This window comes from Trachypithecus francoisi, unplaced genomic scaffold (assembly GCF_009764315.1).
Source record: "Trachypithecus francoisi isolate TF-2019V2 unplaced genomic scaffold, Tfra_2.0 Lachesis_group11, whole genome shotgun sequence".
NCBI lineage: Eukaryota > Metazoa > Chordata > Mammalia > Primates > Cercopithecidae > Trachypithecus > Trachypithecus francoisi.
Genome location: NW_022681456.1, coordinates 33,862,802 through 33,881,962, shown reverse-complemented (window position 1 = coordinate 33,881,962; position 19,161 = coordinate 33,862,802). Strand labels below are relative to the sequence as shown.

Genomic DNA, 19,161 nt, shown 5'->3' with positions numbered 1-19,161 from the left:
ACCTGTAACAATAGCTGAGTCTTGGCCAATCCCAGCAGCCATACCTCAACCACTCATAGACTACTGAGTGTTCAAACTGTGTTCAAATAAGGCAAAGGCCAACCTGTAACCAGCTGTTTCTGAACCTCATTTCTAAGTTCTGTTCTATACATCACTTTCCTTTTTTTGTCTATAAATTTGTTCTGACCACAAGGCACCCCTGGAGTCTCTCTGAATCTGCTGTGATTGTAGGGGCTGCTTGGTTCACAAGTCATTCGTTGCTCAATTAAACTCCTTTAAATTTAATTTGGCTAAACTTTTTCTTTTAACAATATATAAACACACACAGATGTACATGTTATAAATTTGCAAATAATCTGTGTATATTTATATTCAGTTTATTTGATAATTAACAGTTAACATTTTTACAGTTACCATATAGTTAACAGTTATTCATATGATTAGTTTTAAAATAATTTTTAATATTCTATCTTCCATTCAAACAAAAATTTTTATTCTAATTCTTTTCTGTTATAAATAGTAGTACAATGAATTATTTTACAGAACTGTTTTCTCTTTCTGGGCATTTCATTGATGCAGACAAGAAAGTACTAGACTAAAAGTGGTATGCTTTTCAAGATTCTTGATTCACATTACCAAGAAAATGTATAGAAACATTTCCACCATTGGTCTATGAGACTATCACTCTGTGCCTGCATCACCATGACTTTACCATGTGTTTGCTAAGCACAGGATATATTTTTGTTTTTAAAAAGTTTTAACTACTTCTTAGGTTACGTCCTAACTGTATTTTGCATTTCCTTGATATTCAGTGCTGTTAGTCATTTTTCCTTTTATTTGTTATTCATCTTTTCCTTTCTTAAATTGTCTACTTATATTCTTTGTTCATTTTCCTCTGTGGATGTGTTAGTCTTCTTTGTGGTCTGGTAAGAGCTCTTTGCATATTAACATTTTAACAATTTCGCTGTTATTATCTCTATAGCATGAGTTACTTGTTTTCCATTTTATTTAAGTTTTTTTTTTATGCAGGGCAACTTAATTTCTATGCAGTCAAGGTTATTTATCTTTTCCTTTGGTATTACTTTCACAACTTTTGTGTTAAGTAAATGATTATATCTGTAAGATTAAGTTCGAAATATTGACAGTCTGTGCCTCTATCTTTTCATACATTTTGTTAGTTAATAGAGAAATGACTACTGAGCTAACCATTTGTAACTGTTGTGACAATTACAAATTGTCACAACAAGGAAGAAAGAGAAGTGTAAAGATAAGAAGATAAGAAAATGTGTCTCTCAGAGTTGTTATTAATCACTATCAATATTTCATTAGAGTGCATTGCCTAATGTCTGTTTATGTAATTTAACTTATTTGAAATAGTCTTTTCCCTCACAGATTTTGACTAACTTAATGACCCACTTAATTTATTATTTCATGTATAATTGCAATTATTATGTAGATATCTGTTTGTGTTGATATCTCTGTTGTATTTTTTATGGAAATCAATAGAAGATATAAAATATTTTTGGATCTTTCTGATATTCAAAAAATATTTTTGAGAAAAATTATCTTAATTCAAATAGATATTAAATTGGTACTATCAAATAGATATTAAATGCTAAATTGAATTGGTACTTGACTCAATTCAATTTAGCATTTATGACTTGCTGTCTTATACAACTGTTCTAAGAATTCATGTCAAATTATATTAGTTATTTCTGTGTCCATTTAGCAAATATTTATTGTCAAGTTCTTGGCTAAACCAAGAATCCTAGAAGAGAAATTTCACAGACTAGTAAGAGATTATTTGCAATTTCTGCTTTTAAAATAGTAATATAATTAATATACTTTCCAGAAAATTTTTCCATCTTCTTTGATGCATAAGTAGAATCTTACAATACACATATAACATTATGTGTAAGTACATACATAATTCTAAGAAAGCATAGCAGAAGGGCTAGAAACCCTTATGTTTAACTATCTACATGATATCTACAGGGTATCTAAAACTTGTACAAACCAAACAGATATTTGATCCTTGCTCCCCAATTCCAGCAACATCAAGACCAACACAATGAAAATCACTGATTTTGCCTAGATCTCACCATTTTAGTAAATGGCATCGTGATTTTTCATAGTGACTCAAGCCATAAATCTGGACACGCTTGATTCATAACCTATATCTCCTAAATTCAACTCTACGGTAAATACTATTCATTCTATTTTGAAAACATGTCCTAAAACCATTCATTTCCCTAAACTTCAGATTTACCCACCAATCCAAACAACTGTACATATTCTCCTGGACAGCTACAAAACCTCCTAATTGTTTCCCCTACTTTCCTCTCCATAAGGTATTCTCTAGCCAGAGTTATCTTTTAGAAATGTAGATCAAATCACATCACATTCTTGCTTAATGCCCTTCAATGGCTCCTAATTGCACTTGGAGTAAAATCTACACTTCTTACCATGACCTCATTGGCTCTCTGTCTTCTCTGGTTTCATCTCACAGCGCTGTGCCCTCACACCGAGCTCCAGTCATGCATGCCTTCTGTCTGTTCCTCTGCTCCAGCTTCATGTCTTCATCTGGGTCTCTGTATTGCTATTTCATTTCTCTGCCTGCAACATTCTTCCCCTGACTCTGCATGGCTGTTTCTCCTCATTCATGTTCCAACTTGAATACCACCTCTTCAGAGAAGCCTTCTCTGATTCCAAGTAGTGGCTCCTCCTCCAAATACTGTTTGATTCTGTATAGTTAATTCACAGCCCTGATCACACTTTGAAGTTATATTCTTTATTTATTGTTCACTTGATCATTGAATATTCACCTCCTCTTGAATAGAAGCTCCTTGAGGATAGTGAACTCTTTTGTCTTGCTCACTGTTATTACCTGTACCTACTATGAAGCCTGGTATATGGAGCACACTTAGCAAATATGAGTAAAATGGATAAATGAATAAGGGCATCTCAGTGAAGATGGGGTGAGAAAGGGTTATGCCAGCTGGTGCTTGGATCCTATCTAAAAGAATGAACAGAAGTTAACCAGGCAGAGAAAAAGAGGGAAATGCATTCTAGACTGTATTGGAAAGGGTGCAAGAACAAGTTTCCTTTGGAGAGCTGCAGGAGTTTGGGATGATTGCATGTTGGCAGTGCTGGTGATAAACAGGAGCCCAGTGCGAGAACATTAATGGACTTTTATGTCTTATCCAGTAAGAAGTTTAGAGGTTGTCATGAAGGTAGGAAATCCTAAAGGATGTTATAAAAGTGAATAACATAATCAGGTTGACAATGTAATAAGATCACTCTCCACACAGGGGAAGTAGTCTGGCATTGGGTGAGTAGGGTATCCTTGTAGGGTAACCTCATACTGGCAGTGTGAGGAGGTGTCCACATGTGGAGGGCAGCCAGGGTGGAGTCAAAGCACTGTAAAGGTGAGAGGGATATCCATCAGGGTCCAATCAGGCATAAGGGATCAGAACATACACAAATTAAGGAGCAAGGTGGATGTGTGTGTGCCATGCCCTGAGCAGGAGGTGTCCATGTGCAGCTTTACTGGCATGCGGTATCAGAGCTCAAGTGGGATGAGGCTAGTGTCCATATTTGGAGATGACCCTAAATGAGAATCAGGACCTGATAAAATAACAAAATACACTATGAATAAAGGAAGCTAGGTTTCTGACTGTCAGAGAATAGAGTACAAATATAAAAATGAATTCTGTGTTGTTTAGGTCGAAATCACATTACATCTGTGAACTCATGGCTTTCAATATACGTAGAGATGGATGAACACAAATATAGATGTTCATGTGCATGTGTATATTTGTGTATCCATACCCAGACCCACATGCATATGTATATGTACATACTATGCTTCTATACAAATATCATCTAGCCCTGCCCACTGAGAAAGTCTGAGAACAGTGACATCCCAGTAGCAATTAATATACTTAGTGCCTAAATCTTGGCATCAAACTACCATTTTATACTAAGAGGAAGTAAAGCTTCTTGGAGAAATAGCTGATCCCACATCTAGGATTGGAAAAGCATATATGACATAAGCCTAGAAATCCTGATGTTCCAGAAAGTAAGGAATGCTCAAAGAGTGATGGAGTTAAGTCAAAAGGACACAGGAGGACTCGCTTTGGCAAAACTCTGAATAATTCAAATATCAAAACCAATAATAATAATAATGGAGTATAATTAACTCAGTAAAATAGGAAACATGGGTCTCTGCAAGTATAAACAAATACATGAGTAAATTGAATGTTTTGTGAGAATGAGATATTCACATAGTTTTAAAGTACCTCCCCACAAATATATACACATTTCACAAGAGAAACAAACAAACAAACAGAGAGAGTAACCTTACAGTGGAGAAGTCTGAAAGAAACCACCTTAATCAAGTGACCAAGGCGAACATCATTTGAAAAATCATTATGACAAATCAAAATCATGCACCAGCTGACAGGATGCAATAAGAAAAACAGAGTCACCTCTGGGTCTTTCTGATAAAGATGTTTACCCTGAAATTATAAGGAGACATCAGACAACCCAAACTGAGGAATATTCCACAAAATAGCTGACCTGTTATCTTCAAATATGTGACTTGTTTAAAAATCAAGAAAAGGCTGAAGAATTATTCCAGATCAAATGATATTGAACAGGAATGAAAACTTGATGAATGTACGATTCTAAACTAGATATTTTTTATCATAAAACATATTATTAGGACAATTGGTGAAGTCTGAATGAAGTCTTAAGGTTAAATGGTAGTAATATATCACAATTCATTATCTGATTTTGATGTTTGTGTTCTGGTTATAGATAAATATCCTTGTTTGTAAGAAATAACACACCAGTGCTAATGAGGCATTAGATTAGCAGCTTACTCACAAATAGTTCCAAGAATAAAACAAAAGATCTTTAGGGAAAAAATGATCTTTGTATTGTGTTTCCAACTTTTCTGCAATTTCTTGATTGTTTCAAAATATAAAATAATAATTATTTTTACATCCATGAGATCACTCTGTGATAAATGTAGAAGATAAATTAGAAGTAGAAGAGATGACAGCAAGGAAGCCATAATGGGAGCTATTTCAGTAATCAAGTCAAAAGCATTAAGACAGGTACAGTGGGAGTAGAAGAAGAGAAAAGCTTGGAAAGATAGGAAACAGAAGTGACATGCTTTGGTGGCTAATTAGATACAGAAAGAGAAGGAGAGGGAGTATTCTAGGTGGTACAATTAATTGACATAAGGAAGGAAGAGCAGATTTTTGGAGAAAGGTGAAGATTTTGATGTCTGGCAAGTAAGTGTAGTGAGTCTTATCTTCCAAACACTGTATGTTACTTGACCAGATGAAATACATGTTATTGACTTATTATTAGCATGAACTTCTATTCTCTGGCCTCATGTTTCCACAAGAAGGAAACACCATTAGAATAACATCCTCGACCTATTCTCCCACTTTTCATTAATTTATCTCCTAAGGAATTAGAGTTACTGAGCTGTAAAACGACACTGGGGAAGCAACTAAGCATGCTTATTATTGCCTCTTCCATGTTTCTCCTCTTCAGAGCCAGTGTATCAGCATAATAGATATGTTCTCTGCTCTTCTGTAGTAAAATCAGCTTGTAGGTTGGCTAGCTGTGCCAGTGACTGGGTTAGGACGTGTGTCTAATACCAGAGTGAAGTTACAGCAAGCATATTCAGTAACATATCTAGAATCACATTGTCCAATCAGTCCTCATGATAATAATAAAAAGTATGGCATTTGGTTTCAATTTGTCTAACTCCTGGATTCTATATCTCAATTGGACCTGAATCTGGGAGAGAAAGAAAGCAATGTGGTTAATTTGTTTCCTAAATTCAAAACAATTATAAAACTGTTTATTCCTCATAGTGTCTAATACAGTGCTTAATACTCACTTATTGAATTGAGTTCCATTAATGTAAAATAGGATGATGCTAAAATAATACTATCTTAAAGGGAAAATATAGGTCCTTCTAATTATTTGTTTTTCCATTTTAGGCATTTAGCACCATTGATTTAAAACTTGTTCTTCAACATGGCACAATCTAAAGATACTTATTTTTCCTTTCCTCATAGATAAAAATCATCATGGTCTTATCTATCTCACATAGTTTCTCAAAGGATTAAAGTAGACAACGTGTAGATACCACTCTGTAACATAATAAATAAATGGCATATTTATTGCTGAGTTTGGGTGTTCCCTTTCTCAACAGTGTGAATTTGTGCAAGATGAGTGCAAAATCAAACCAGAATGGAATTGTTAGGGTCAGCTATAAAGAGGCCTATGAAATGCTCTAGATCATGTTTTTCAAATTAAGTTTTGTGCATCACTAGTTGCGAAATATATTGATGGGTTTACAGGGGTGGTAGCAAAAGAAGGCTCTGAAAAATCATTCAGTGAAGAAATTGTTTAACCCTGTATTTCCCCAATATATTTGACCACGGAAACTTTTTTTTTTTTTTTTTTGAGGCAGAGTCTCGCTCTGTCGCCCGGACTGGAGTGCAGTGGCCAGATCTCAGCTCGCTGCAAGTTCCGCCTCCCAGGTTTACACCATTCTCCTGCCTCAGCCTCCCGAGTAGCTGGGACTACAGGCGCCCGCCACCTCGCCCGGCTAGTTTTTGTATTTTTAGTAGAGACGGGGTTTCACCATGTTAGCCAGGATGGTCTCGATCTCCTGACCTGGAAACTTTTTATATAAGAACCTCACTTACAGAGTGAGAAATCCATAGATATTAGGACATTCTGATTAAGAGGAGGGTGGCAGAATATCTGGTTGGGACTTCCTGATTACTAGAATGCCCTATGTAAATCAGCACAACATTTAAGTAAAAAGATTCTAAATGCCTTGCTTATCCTATCCTTCTCCCTGGACTATATATCTGCCCACTATGATATGGATATGGCTTAGTTTGTCCCCACCGAAATTCAGATTGAAATTTGATTCCCAATGTGGCAGTGTTGGCAGGTGGGGCCTCATAGAGGGTGTTTGGGTCATGAGGACAGATCCCTCATGGATGGCTTGGTTCTTTCTAGCAATACTGACAGTTCCAAGTCTGCCAAGACTGGATTAATTCTCATGGACATGGATTAATTCCCATAAGAGGTAGTTGTTATAAAGCCAGATACCACTGGAGTTTTGCCTCTTCACATGTGTTCACTTTCCCTTTGACCTTCTGCCATGTTGTGATGCATCACCAGCAGCGGGGCAGATGTCAACACGATGCTTTTTGTACTTTCCAGGCTACAGAAGTGTGAGTTAAAGAAGCCTCTCTTCTTAGTTCATTTTATGTTCCATATAACGGAACTCCCAACCTCAGGTGTTCCATTACAGCGACACAAAATCAACTAAGACTTCACCGATCTAGCACCTATTCAAACGTAAAGGTCAATTTGAGCATTTCCTCTCTGGAATAGTCTTCACTGCCCTTTCCCCAACTATTCTTAATTAATTCAGGTGGTACTTATTGACAGCCAATTGTGAACCAGGTACTGTTCTAAGTGCTGAAATTGAGCACTTTATAAACAAGGAAGGAAGGAGGGAGAAAAAGAGGGGGATGAAAGGAAGGAAGGTAGGAAGAAATAAATGAAAGAAGTTCTTATTCTCATGGAATATCCATTCCAGGTGGGAAAAAAGACACTGAACAAATCAACACATAATGTTAGTTCAGGAGTGAAAATTGTTATAAAGGAAAATAGCATAACAGAGACAGAAAATACAGTGGTAGCTACTTTATATTCAATGGTCAAAAAGGGCATCTCTCATAAGGTAGAAAGGATGATAATTAGCAATGTTAAGTCTCTGGGAGAAGGGTGTTCCAGACAATTCAATGATAAGTACAAAGAACCTAAGGCACGAGCTGTTTGGCTAATCTAAGGTAATGTTGGGAAGATGACATGGCTAGTGTAAATTTAACAATGTGGAGAATGGTAGGAGATGGGTTAAGAGGTTTTAGAGAGTCAGATTATATTGGATGTCATGCATCTTTACTTTCAGTGAGATGAGAAGACATTGGAAGGTTGAGCAGGTGAATAACGTGATCTGATTTATATATGTGGCCACGTTACAAAAGGACAAGAGCACAATAATCAATCCCAGTAACAAGATATGAAGCTTTTTCAAAGGTCTAGGTCAGAGATGTTAGTGGCTCATACAATAGTGATAGATGACAGATGGTAAGATTCAAGATACATTTTTAAAGAAAAGTTAGAGGACTGATTTTTGAACTTTTGGGTCTCAAGATCCCTTGATGCCCTTAAAAATTAATAACACTAAAGATCTTTTGTTCATGAAAGTCATATCTGTTAATAATTATATAAAAACTAAAATTAAAAATTCTTTAAGCATAAGAATACACAAGTGTGCATTCCATTAGCCATCAGAGGTATGATATCATCACTTGCCAAATAGCTTCTGGAAAACTCCACTAGAACTCATGTACAAATAAAAGCAGAACAAGGCAAAATGTCTTTGTATTATTATGAAAATATGTTTGACCTCACAGACCTTTTGAAAAGGTTTTGAAGCCTGCTAAGAGGTCCTGAACCACACATTGAGAACTGCTGGCCTAGAGGATTTTTTTGATGGAGTGGATGTGAGGTGAGAGAGAAAGAAAGAAATCAAGGATGGGGTCAAGTTTTTAAGCCTGAGCTGCTATTAACTGAAATGCAAACTGCAGTGCTATACAGGTTAAGTTTAAGACATCCCATTGACATTTAGAGTAGCCTGCTGGATAAGAGCCTGGAGTTCAGGGGAGTGGGCAGGCCTGGAGATATAAATTTAGGAGTAATCAGCACATAAACAGCATTGAAAGCTCTGGAACTGGATGAGAGCACATGGGGAGTGAATGTAGACTAAGAAGAGGTCTGAAGATGATCCTTGGGGCATTGGATCAATGAACTCCATCAGTGAAATTCCAAAAGTTCTCTATTTAGAGCACACTCTCCTTTGGTTGGTTTAAAGTTCTTTTAGGATAGAATCCATATTTTAGTTATTTTCATATTCAAATCACCGCTTAAGATGCCCAGAATATGGTAGGCACTCGACTGTGTTTATTGAATGAATGAATGAATGAATGAATAAATAAATAAAGTAATGATGTCCCTTGTGGTACTTTCACAGCTAAATTCCAGAATTTTAGAACAGGCAAGATTGGGAAGTTGGAATGATTAGGTTCAGATTCATATAGTAGATATACTATTCATTGTACAGTCAAAAAGATTTCCTCGAACTTAGAGGAAGATGTAATTGACTGCACCCTGTGCAGTCAATAACAAGTGACCTAAAGGCAAGGATAGACTATATTTCAAATTCTAGTCTGCCGTTTAAGATATTTAAAGCAATATTGCCAACTCTACTTTCTGATCATTTTATTTTGCAGGGAAATTTTTCCCAGAATATTTTTTCTATCTATGCATTCTTTTATTTAATTACACAATAAATTTAACCAGCTTTACAGACCAATACATATATATCTACAAAGGATGTATTTCATTTTTGATGAATATACTATGGCTTATTTAACAAGTTATCCTTACTAATAGGCATTAAGATTTCCAATAAATATTTCTACAATGAACATCCTTGAGCATATTTTTATTTATTACCATTTTAATAGCCACATTTATTTTCACTATTCTCATAGTACATCTGTTCTTAGCCACTCATGTGACTTGAAAATACTTTTATTTTAAATGTCTACTTAATTAACATTTCCTTATCTTTATGATGATTCATTTGCATCTTTTCCAAAACTTCAAGTTAATGTCTAAACTCAATTTTCTTTTGTTTCTCTTCTTCTATTTTTATTTTAGGTGCCAGGAGTACATGTGCATCTATGCATTCTCATTTAGGCTGTCTAGACATGCGTTAGGGGAAAAAGCTGAGCCAAACAATGACACCCACTGAGAATTTTATGCATGTGGGAGAAAAATCCCTGAATAACACAAAAGGAAAACACAATATTAATACAGTCTTGCTATTAATGGCAATGTGGCACAAAATATAAAAAATTACATTTCATATTCAGGAAAAAAAGATAAAAAATTTTTTTACATGCAGAAAGTGCCAAATAACAAAAATTCTCCATATTCCTGTAAAATAAACTCACCTGTAATTTCATCAAATGCATAGAAATGAGGATGAATAATATTCCACTGGCATATAATTGGTATGACCACTATATGGATTGATGGTGATTTTAATCATCAATGGAAGATACAATTTATAGTGGTTGTTTTCTGGATTCTGGCTTTTCCCTCCCCTGCATTAGGTCAGCCTGACCCTGTACTGTGCCATTTATCCGCACTGACTCCTCCCATATCCCAAATTTCAGGAGTTTATACTTCCTGTGGCTCACTTAAGCAGAGGCATCTAAAGAATGAGATGCTTGAAGGCGAATATCACCCCATATGTAGCCAACATCATCTTAAGTAGGCTCCAATGATTTAGGGAACTTTAAAAGGTTCCCAAATACATTTTCTAAAAGCCACAGTTGCCGTGATCAGAGCTACTTGTGGATGAGACAGAGAGTTAGAACATTACTTCTCAAAGGTCTTATTTCAATTGTAGGTAAACGTGATCTAATCACCATTATAATAACAAGTTGGGCCACTACAGGGCTTTACAACGTACACAGTACCATGGCACCTTTTATCTGGTTTGAGTCTGACTACATCCCTGAAAAGTAGGCAAGGCAAATACCATTCTCACTTTGCTGAAAAACTGAGGGTGAGAAGGGTAATACAGAGTGCATGTGACAGAAGAAAGATTGGAGTTAAATTCCTTTTCAAAAGGCAGCTACGGCCGGGCGCGGTGGCTCAAGCCTGTAATCCCAGAACTTTGGGAGGCCGAGACGGGTGGATCACGAGGTCAGGAGATCGAGACCATCCTGGCTAATACGGTGAAACCCTGTCTCTACTTAAAAATACAAAAAAACTAGCCGGGCGACGAGGCGGGCGCCTGTAGTCTCAGCTACTCGGGAGGCTGAGGCAGAAGAATGGCGTAAACCCGGGAGGCGGAGCTTGCAGTGAGCTGAGATCCGGCCACTGCACTCCAGCCCGGGCGACAGAGCGAGACTCCGTCTCAAAAAAAAAAAAAAAAAAAAAAAAAAAAATATTCGCCCTCAGATAGACTGATTTAATTGGTCAGGGGTAGAACTCAGGCATTTTTTTAAAAAGCTTCCCAGGAAATTCATATTTGTCCAGAACAACTTCAGCAATTCATATTTGTCAACGTTGACTGTTGGGTCCTGTTGACTTCTTTCTCATTTTTTTTTCCTTTCCAAATTGCTCTTTGTTTTACCTAATATTATTTTCTATTATAACTATCTTTCTGTTTTTAGCCTTCTCTTCTCACTCAGCTTTTGTCGCAAGCCTGGAAATTACTGAATACAGTCTTCTTTGGCTCTTTCCTTCAGGCTACATATTTTGGCCATCTATGTTTCTGTTCTGCCTCCTTTTTCAAAACTATTATTCTCTCCTGAAGCTTCACTCTTCTAGAATATCAATATTCCACCTCGATTATTTTCTACCTAACGAGCTAATTAGCAGTAATGGAAAAACTACTGGAGTTAGAAAATCAGAGATCTTCCAGTAAGTCAGTGGATGTGTAATACTGAGAACATTATTCAAACTCTCTAAGCCTCAGGCCCTATCAGTAAAATAAGGAAAAATATACCTACCTGATAGAATTTTTATGAGAAAAAAAAGAAATACATACTCAATCATGGGAATAAATGGCTCAATATTCAATAATAAAAATATTTTTAAAGATTATCTCCTTGAAGTTATTTTTATTCCTTATCTATTTTTTGTTGCAACCCAATACAATATTCTGCACTCTTTCCAAGTTATATGCCTCTGTTTTTTACATACCCACTCTCATTTCTAATTTTAAAATTTAGAATATATACTCTAACCCCACAGTGCTCAGAAAAATGTTATTCTGGATTTGGCAATAATTTTTTGTAACCCCAGTTCTAAACTCTTAATAATGGCAGGGAGAGGTGCTATGGCTTATTATTAAACTGCCTTATTGTTAGCTCATTAATCATACACAGGTCCAGAAAAATATTCAAAATGTTTCTTTCTTTCAGGTTGAGTAGGCACCTGATCTCAACACAGTCCAGTATGAGTAGGCATTCAGAAATGACTCATCTTTCCTCCAGTCATCTCCTTTAGTGTCTTAAGAGCTCTGGGCCTTTGACCTTTCTCTTCATTTTCTTTACCTCTACAGCCTCTTTGCTCCTTTTTACTATGGTCCCTCCTTAGCTGCAAAATAATGCAGCCTGGTGTTATTTCATTCTGTTGAATTCCGTTTAGGATGAGGTTTTGGGCTAGTGGTGAGGTTTGGATGGTACTAGGAACATCTAAAGCCAATCGGAGTGTCTTTTCCAGCTGCTATTAACAAATACCATAAAGTTATGGGGTCTCTCACAGTTCTAGAGGTTGAGAAGTCCAAGATCAGGTTTCCAGCTTGGATGGATCCTGGTGAAGGTCCTCTTTCAGACTGCAGATTGCTGAGTTCTTGCTGTGTCCTCATGTGTTGCAAGGGTGAACAAGTTCCTATGGGCCTCTTTTATAAGTGAACTAATCCCATTTATGAGAGCTCTGACATCTGACCTAATCCTCTCCTAAAGGCCCCACTTTTTAATACTATCACATTGAGGATTTGAATTCAACAAAGAAATTTGGGGGAAATACAAATATTCAGATGATAGAACAGAATTTCAAATTTTCCAGATTGACTTCTTCTTAGGATATCCTTATGCTCATTATGCTAAAAATCTCTGTTCAATATTGAGCCCATTTAGATGACTTATCTGTGGTATTGTGCCAAAATAGCCTCTTTTTCTGCCCGTGGTCACTTCTCAAGAGCCCCCTTCTATTTTAGACTTGATTTCTATCATGCAACAGGGAAAGGAGTATATAAACCCATCTAGCTACAACCATCACCAAGAGCACAGACCAAGAATTCAGTGTTCTGTCAACTGCTGATGTTAGTTTGTTTGAACTTTGGAACTAACCGGATTTATACACACCTCCTAAGAAAATATTTAACAGTTCAGTCCCTATCATACATGTCTCTTCAGTCCACTTTTAGGCTCTTTCTCATTCTCTACAACCAGAAACTGTTTCTCCACCTCTGCTCATCCTTTAACATGCTGTCATACTGCCTTATTTCCTTTTACCATCAAACTATTCAAAAGATTAGTATACAATCAGGGTATCTTTCCCCACTCTTCAATTTCTTTCATCTTAAGGTTCTACATTCTTCACTTGAAGGAAATTGCATCCTTGAAGGTCTCCGCCCTCATAATTGTCAAATAAACTGAAATTTTGGTCTCTCTTCTCCTACTTTTCTGGAAGTTTTGACAATGTTGACCAATCACTTTAAAAATTTTTTACTTTATGTCCACAGTAACAGTTGTCTTTCTTCTTTTATTTTTCTCAATGATTCTCTCTTTTGCTAAAGACTTCTTTCTAAAGTACATGTGAGAAAATGACTTAAATTCCCAGTTCTCAACTTCCTCACCTATAAAATGAAAATACCCATTCCAAAAAGAATCATGAACATTAAATTATATTAGGTACTCCAAAAATATAATTATCCTCCTTTAGTGTAAACATTTATCAGAATTCTGTCTCTGGTACTATCTCTCTTCATCATCAAATTTTATGAACTAGAATAAAATCTTTACCTTAATCCCTCACCTCTCTCTAGAGCCCCATATCAATATTTCCAATTTATATATCACGCTTCATGTTCAGTAAGTCTACAAAACCAAATTTATTATGTCATCTTCTCCTTCATCCAAATAAACATCTGTTCAAGTCTTTCTTATCTTTATTAGTAGCATTCCAAAATCCCAGTCAACAAAGCCCAAATCATTAGTCATCTTTGGCTTCCTTAGATCTAATCCATCTGTCTACCACTAATGCTGTATCCAAAGTGTCTCTTGCACCAAAGACTATATAAAATGTATAAAACATTATAGCCAAGTGTTATTTATATTAACATGCAAAGTAAAACCATATAATCTGCCATATCAACAAACCAAGAATACATGCAATAAACTAATAGCCTATATTGTAGTTAACGTTGAAACATTGTAACATTGTCTGCTTTCTCCAAAGATAGGGAACAAGGCAATAATTTTTGGTTTTACCACTTCATTGCATCATTTTACTATAGTCACAGCAATAAGAAAAAGACATAAAAGGCACAAATATTAGAAAAAAGTCAAACTATCATTATTCTAAGATGACACAAAAAATCTCATGGAAGTTATTTTTTAATAAAGCAAAAAACCACTCTAGCACTTAAATAAAATTAAAATGGTAAGATAAAACTCAACTGCATTTCTATATGCAAACGACAAACAATTAAAATATGAAAGCAATAAATAATACTAAATTATTAAATCAATGAATAACAATTATTTTTCCATGTGGTGAAAATTAAATCTTGTCCCCTACCTCACACCATACACAAAACAATCTGAGATGGATTATCGACCTAAATATAAAAACCAGAACAAGAAAACTTCTAGAAAAAAGTGGAACCATATATTCACAACCTGGGACAAGTCACAAAAACACTAACCATAAAAGAATAAAATGATAAATCTGACATAAAAATTAAAATATTCTGCTCATCGAAAGCCACTTGAGAAATGTTTAGGCAAATCACCGAGTGGGGGAAATATTTAGAGTGCATACACCTGACAAAGGACCCATATCTTGTGGGGCTACAGAAGAATTTATAAAGAATTACTACAAATAAACAATTACAAAGTTGAATACCCCTAAAAGAAGAGGTGTGCATATACTTCACAAAAGAAGATATGAAAATTGGCAATAACCACAGAAAAAGGTACTCATCATCATCAGTCACCAGAAAAAATGCAAATTAAAACCATAATGAGAAATCATTTCACACCCAGAAGAATGGCTAAAATAAAAAAGTTTAAAAGGCAAGAATGTGGAGAAATGAAAATTCTCACACATTGCTATTGGTGACTAAAAATGGAACAACTTTTTTGGAAAGCTGTTGGGAAGCTTTTTATAAAGTTAGCTATTCATCTACCATGTGACCCAACAATACCATTTTCATTTATCTATATGAAAACATATGTTTACAAAAAAAACCTATATATGTATATTCATAGCATATTCATGCATAATGGTAAACAACAGGAAACAATGCAAGGATCAATCAACAGGAGAATTAATGAATAAATTGTAGTATATTAATCCAATGGTAAACCACTCATCAGGAAAGAAACAACATGGATTAATTTCAAAACCATTATGTTGAGTGAAAGAAATCCAAACAGTGATATGCACACAGAAAACATACTCACTGTAGGATTACATTTATATAAAGTCCAAGAATAGCCAATCCTAATATATGATGATAAAAATCTGGACATTCTTGCCTCCGAGGCAAGAAGGAGGGCAACTAATTTGAAAGGGGCATGAGGAAACTTTCTGGGGTGATGGCAATGCTTTATATTTTGTTTTGAGTGGTGTTATACCTACGTAAATAATCAAAGTTCATTAAGCTACATACTTAAGATCTGTGTATTTGATTCTTCAATTGTGAAAAAAAGATGCTTCACCAGGGAATATTTAAAAACAAGTAACATATAACTATTCAGTAAAAAGAAGATAACTGGAATGTCAATAGATCTACCTAATATACATTTCAAAGATTTTTTTCAAGTATTTAAGTATAAGTAAGTAGAAAAATGGAGAGAAACAAAGAGAAAAGAGTAACATATAACCATTTCAGTCACTCTGAATTTAAAATAGACTGTTTCACAATCTAGAGGATTTTAAGATGTGAAATAACTGAAAGAAACAAAGGTGAAAAAGATCAAACACAGGATGCAGAACTAACAGCTGTGACTTAGTTAATACATATGCTGAATAAAAACAAACTCAACAAAGCACTGGGAAGCCAGCAGCTTCCAAGTGATTAACTAAGCAGAAACACATGCAATGTGTTATCAGTCCTACCTCATATTGAAAGCAAGGACTCCTTGGTTACAATGGATGCTCTTCTTTCACAGGTAGAGTTACAAGAAAATACACCAGATAAAGGTATACAAGAGTAAAAGGAAAAGGAACCTAAATTCACTACATCTAAGCAGTATCTATTTTCAGTGAATGAGATGAAAGTTCTACCTTTACCTCGCCTACTCAATATCATTCTTTCCACAATAAAAGACTGAACACATCAGCTAATGGTCAAAGAATTGTAAAATCATGAATAAGGGTCACATTTATATTTTTATTTTCAAAGTTCAACACAAGTTCTAAAAGTGAAATTATCATTTCAACTATATTATTAATTTTTAATAAATTTTTTAAAAGGTCTTGAATATCCATAAATCAATCCAACTTCACACTTTTTGCATTTCCAGATAGAAAGCCAGAATTAGGCCGGGCGCAGTGGCTCATGCCCATAATCCCAGCACTTTGGGAGGCTGAGGTGGGTGGATTACGAGGTCAGGAAATTGAGACCATCCTGACTAACACGGTGAAACTCCGTCTCTACTAAAAATACAAAAAAATTAGTCGGGCATGGTGGTGGGTACCTGTAGTGCCAGCTATTTGAGAGGCTGAGGCAGGAGAATGGTGTGAACCCAGGAGGCAGAGTTTGTAGTGAGCCGAGATCACGGCACTGCACGCCAGCCTGGGTGACAGAGCAAGACTCTGTCTCAGAAAAAAAAAAAAAAAAAAAAGGCAGAATTAACAAATATGTTAGAGTATTAAACCTGTGATTAAAATATAGGCTTTTATATAAGCTCACCAATAATTATCTTTTCTTTGGAGCAGTCACTCTCAACCATTTTCCATCCCTGACACACCTATGATTTGTCAGAACACAGCAGGAGTCTCCTGTTCTATCCATCCATCCACCCTCATGCACATCCTCTAGTCTCCAAATCCTTTCCTGAAACCTCATGTCCTACCTGAATACTCTCTCATAAGTATTTCCATGTGAATATTCTACTCCTTCCTTTCTACAATGAATGAGGAGGCCCTGAAGGTCATAACTCATATGGAGAAATAAGTCATGCAGCAATGTCTCCAGAGTGGAAGAAAGAGTAGCCTAATTGAGGTTATATTCTTTCTGCAATTATATATAGAGAAAGAAAACACATAGATATATAGCTGTTATTGTTCTATTATATAAATATAGGCTGCATTGGTTCTAATTTAAATACCATCATCCTGAGTTACTTAACTTTCTCACTTATTTGTTTTTCTCCTTAAAGCATTGTTACAACATTTGAGAAAGGTAGAGTCAGTTAATAAGATACGCATTTAAGTATTGACAGTACCAATGAATTGGGTCAAGATGGAATTTCTGGCTTGAATTCTACCTCTAGATTTCTTCAAAGATTACTAGGTAAACCTAAACTCAATTAAAATATGTAGAGAATGATTTATGAAATAATGCCTCAGTTATTCAGATAATGGATCTATAGAAAAGAATCTGTTTTTCATTCATTGAACGACCAAGTGCATTTACATTAGAGAATTTACATTGGTATAAAAACAAATATATTTAGTAATGAATTTTATTAACATATATAAGACAATGTCTTACCTAAATAGCTTGAAAATGTTAGAAATGCACTAGAAACACAATAAACCCAGAAAAATCTTCATATAAGAGAACCAATGCCAACAAACATGACAGACAGCATCTAAATCTGGGTTTAGTGAGGTTTATCTTGAAGCAAATAGACCCGATCAAATTTCCTTGAAAAACAGGACTTTTTGTAATGAGATGAAGGTGTCACTATGTTACCCAGACTGGTATAGAACTCCTGGGCTCAAGTGACTCTCTGCCTCAGCCTCCCGAGTAGCTAGGAATACAAGCGTGTGCCACTGTGCCTAGCAGAAGAGGACATTTTTTAAAACAATTTTCTCCTCCACATATTGAGGCACTGTGTCAAATGTTACCTGTGCCTAAATGCCCCTGAAACTGCATATTCCATACTCCTAAAGATGTGTCAAATTATACAAACTCATGAGGATTTTTTTAACCTCTGAGCAGGACTGGAAGAGGCAAATATACCAAAGTAAAAAAAAAAAGAAACTCCAAATCAGTTAGATGACGTAGCCCCTTTGGAGTGCCAATGACCTTATCTATAACACTGAAACACAAATTGCACTTGAATTGATGAAGGATATAGGAAACAATTTATATTAAAGTGTTCTATAAACTGCAGTGGATATCCAAAATTTAAGTGCCATTTTATTAATAAGGATGAAGATTATAATAAAAATGATCTAAAATAACTTATGTTAAAGAAGGAAAAATATTAAACCAATCATTTTCATTTAGACCTAAATAGTCTTAAAAAACATGTTTGCCCTATCATTTGGCTCAAAGGATTTATTCCTACTCTACATCTAAGTAGATGAATGGTATTGATTGAATCCAAAGTCCCCCTGTCTTGGATTTTATGAGGCCCATTCACAATGAGCCAGGTTGAGAACACCACCAATTTCATGTTCTGGGTCCATCTGTTGGCAAAAATATAATGCAAACAGCTTTATAAGTGCTATTTTCAATGAAATATCACAGAACAGCTTGTCCCAATGATATTTCTAAAGCTTGCCTGCAAACCGCCTACTAGAAAATCCAACTGAAAGAGAAGGGAGAAGAGAGAGAAATCCATACAGGAAAGTGACAGGAATGGAAAAAAGAACAAAGGATAAAGAGAGACTAGCTACTGGAGGAAAACAAAGAGCAATGTTAAACGCAGACAATATTCACTGAAACTAAAAATATAAAGAAGATAGAGAAATATAAAAATCACCGGAGTCAGAATACAGAGAAATAATCACAAACCATGTAGCACTGTCTAGAAGAATGAAGACAAAAAGATCAGGAAACACCAGAAAATATGTAACAGCTCAATAATTGGAGCATAATTATTAAAATGTTGTGAGAGAAAAATGATGTAAAATAGCTATTTTTCTAAGTCTCACTGCTTCATGCAATAGGCACAATTCATTTTTCCAAAAACTAATGCAGATTTCAGTGCTTATCACCAACTTCAAAGGAAGCGAACATCCTCTTCTAACTCCCTTCTTTTAATTTAGAAG

General features: G+C 35.4%; 1 protein-coding gene across 10 annotated transcripts in view; it reads right to left on the bottom strand.

The window, feature by feature from the left end:
- Positions 1 to 19,161, bottom strand: part of ANKS1B (ankyrin repeat and sterile alpha motif domain containing 1B) — a 1,305,582-nt gene that overhangs the window by 720,326 nt on the left and 566,095 nt on the right. The window lies entirely within an intron of this gene.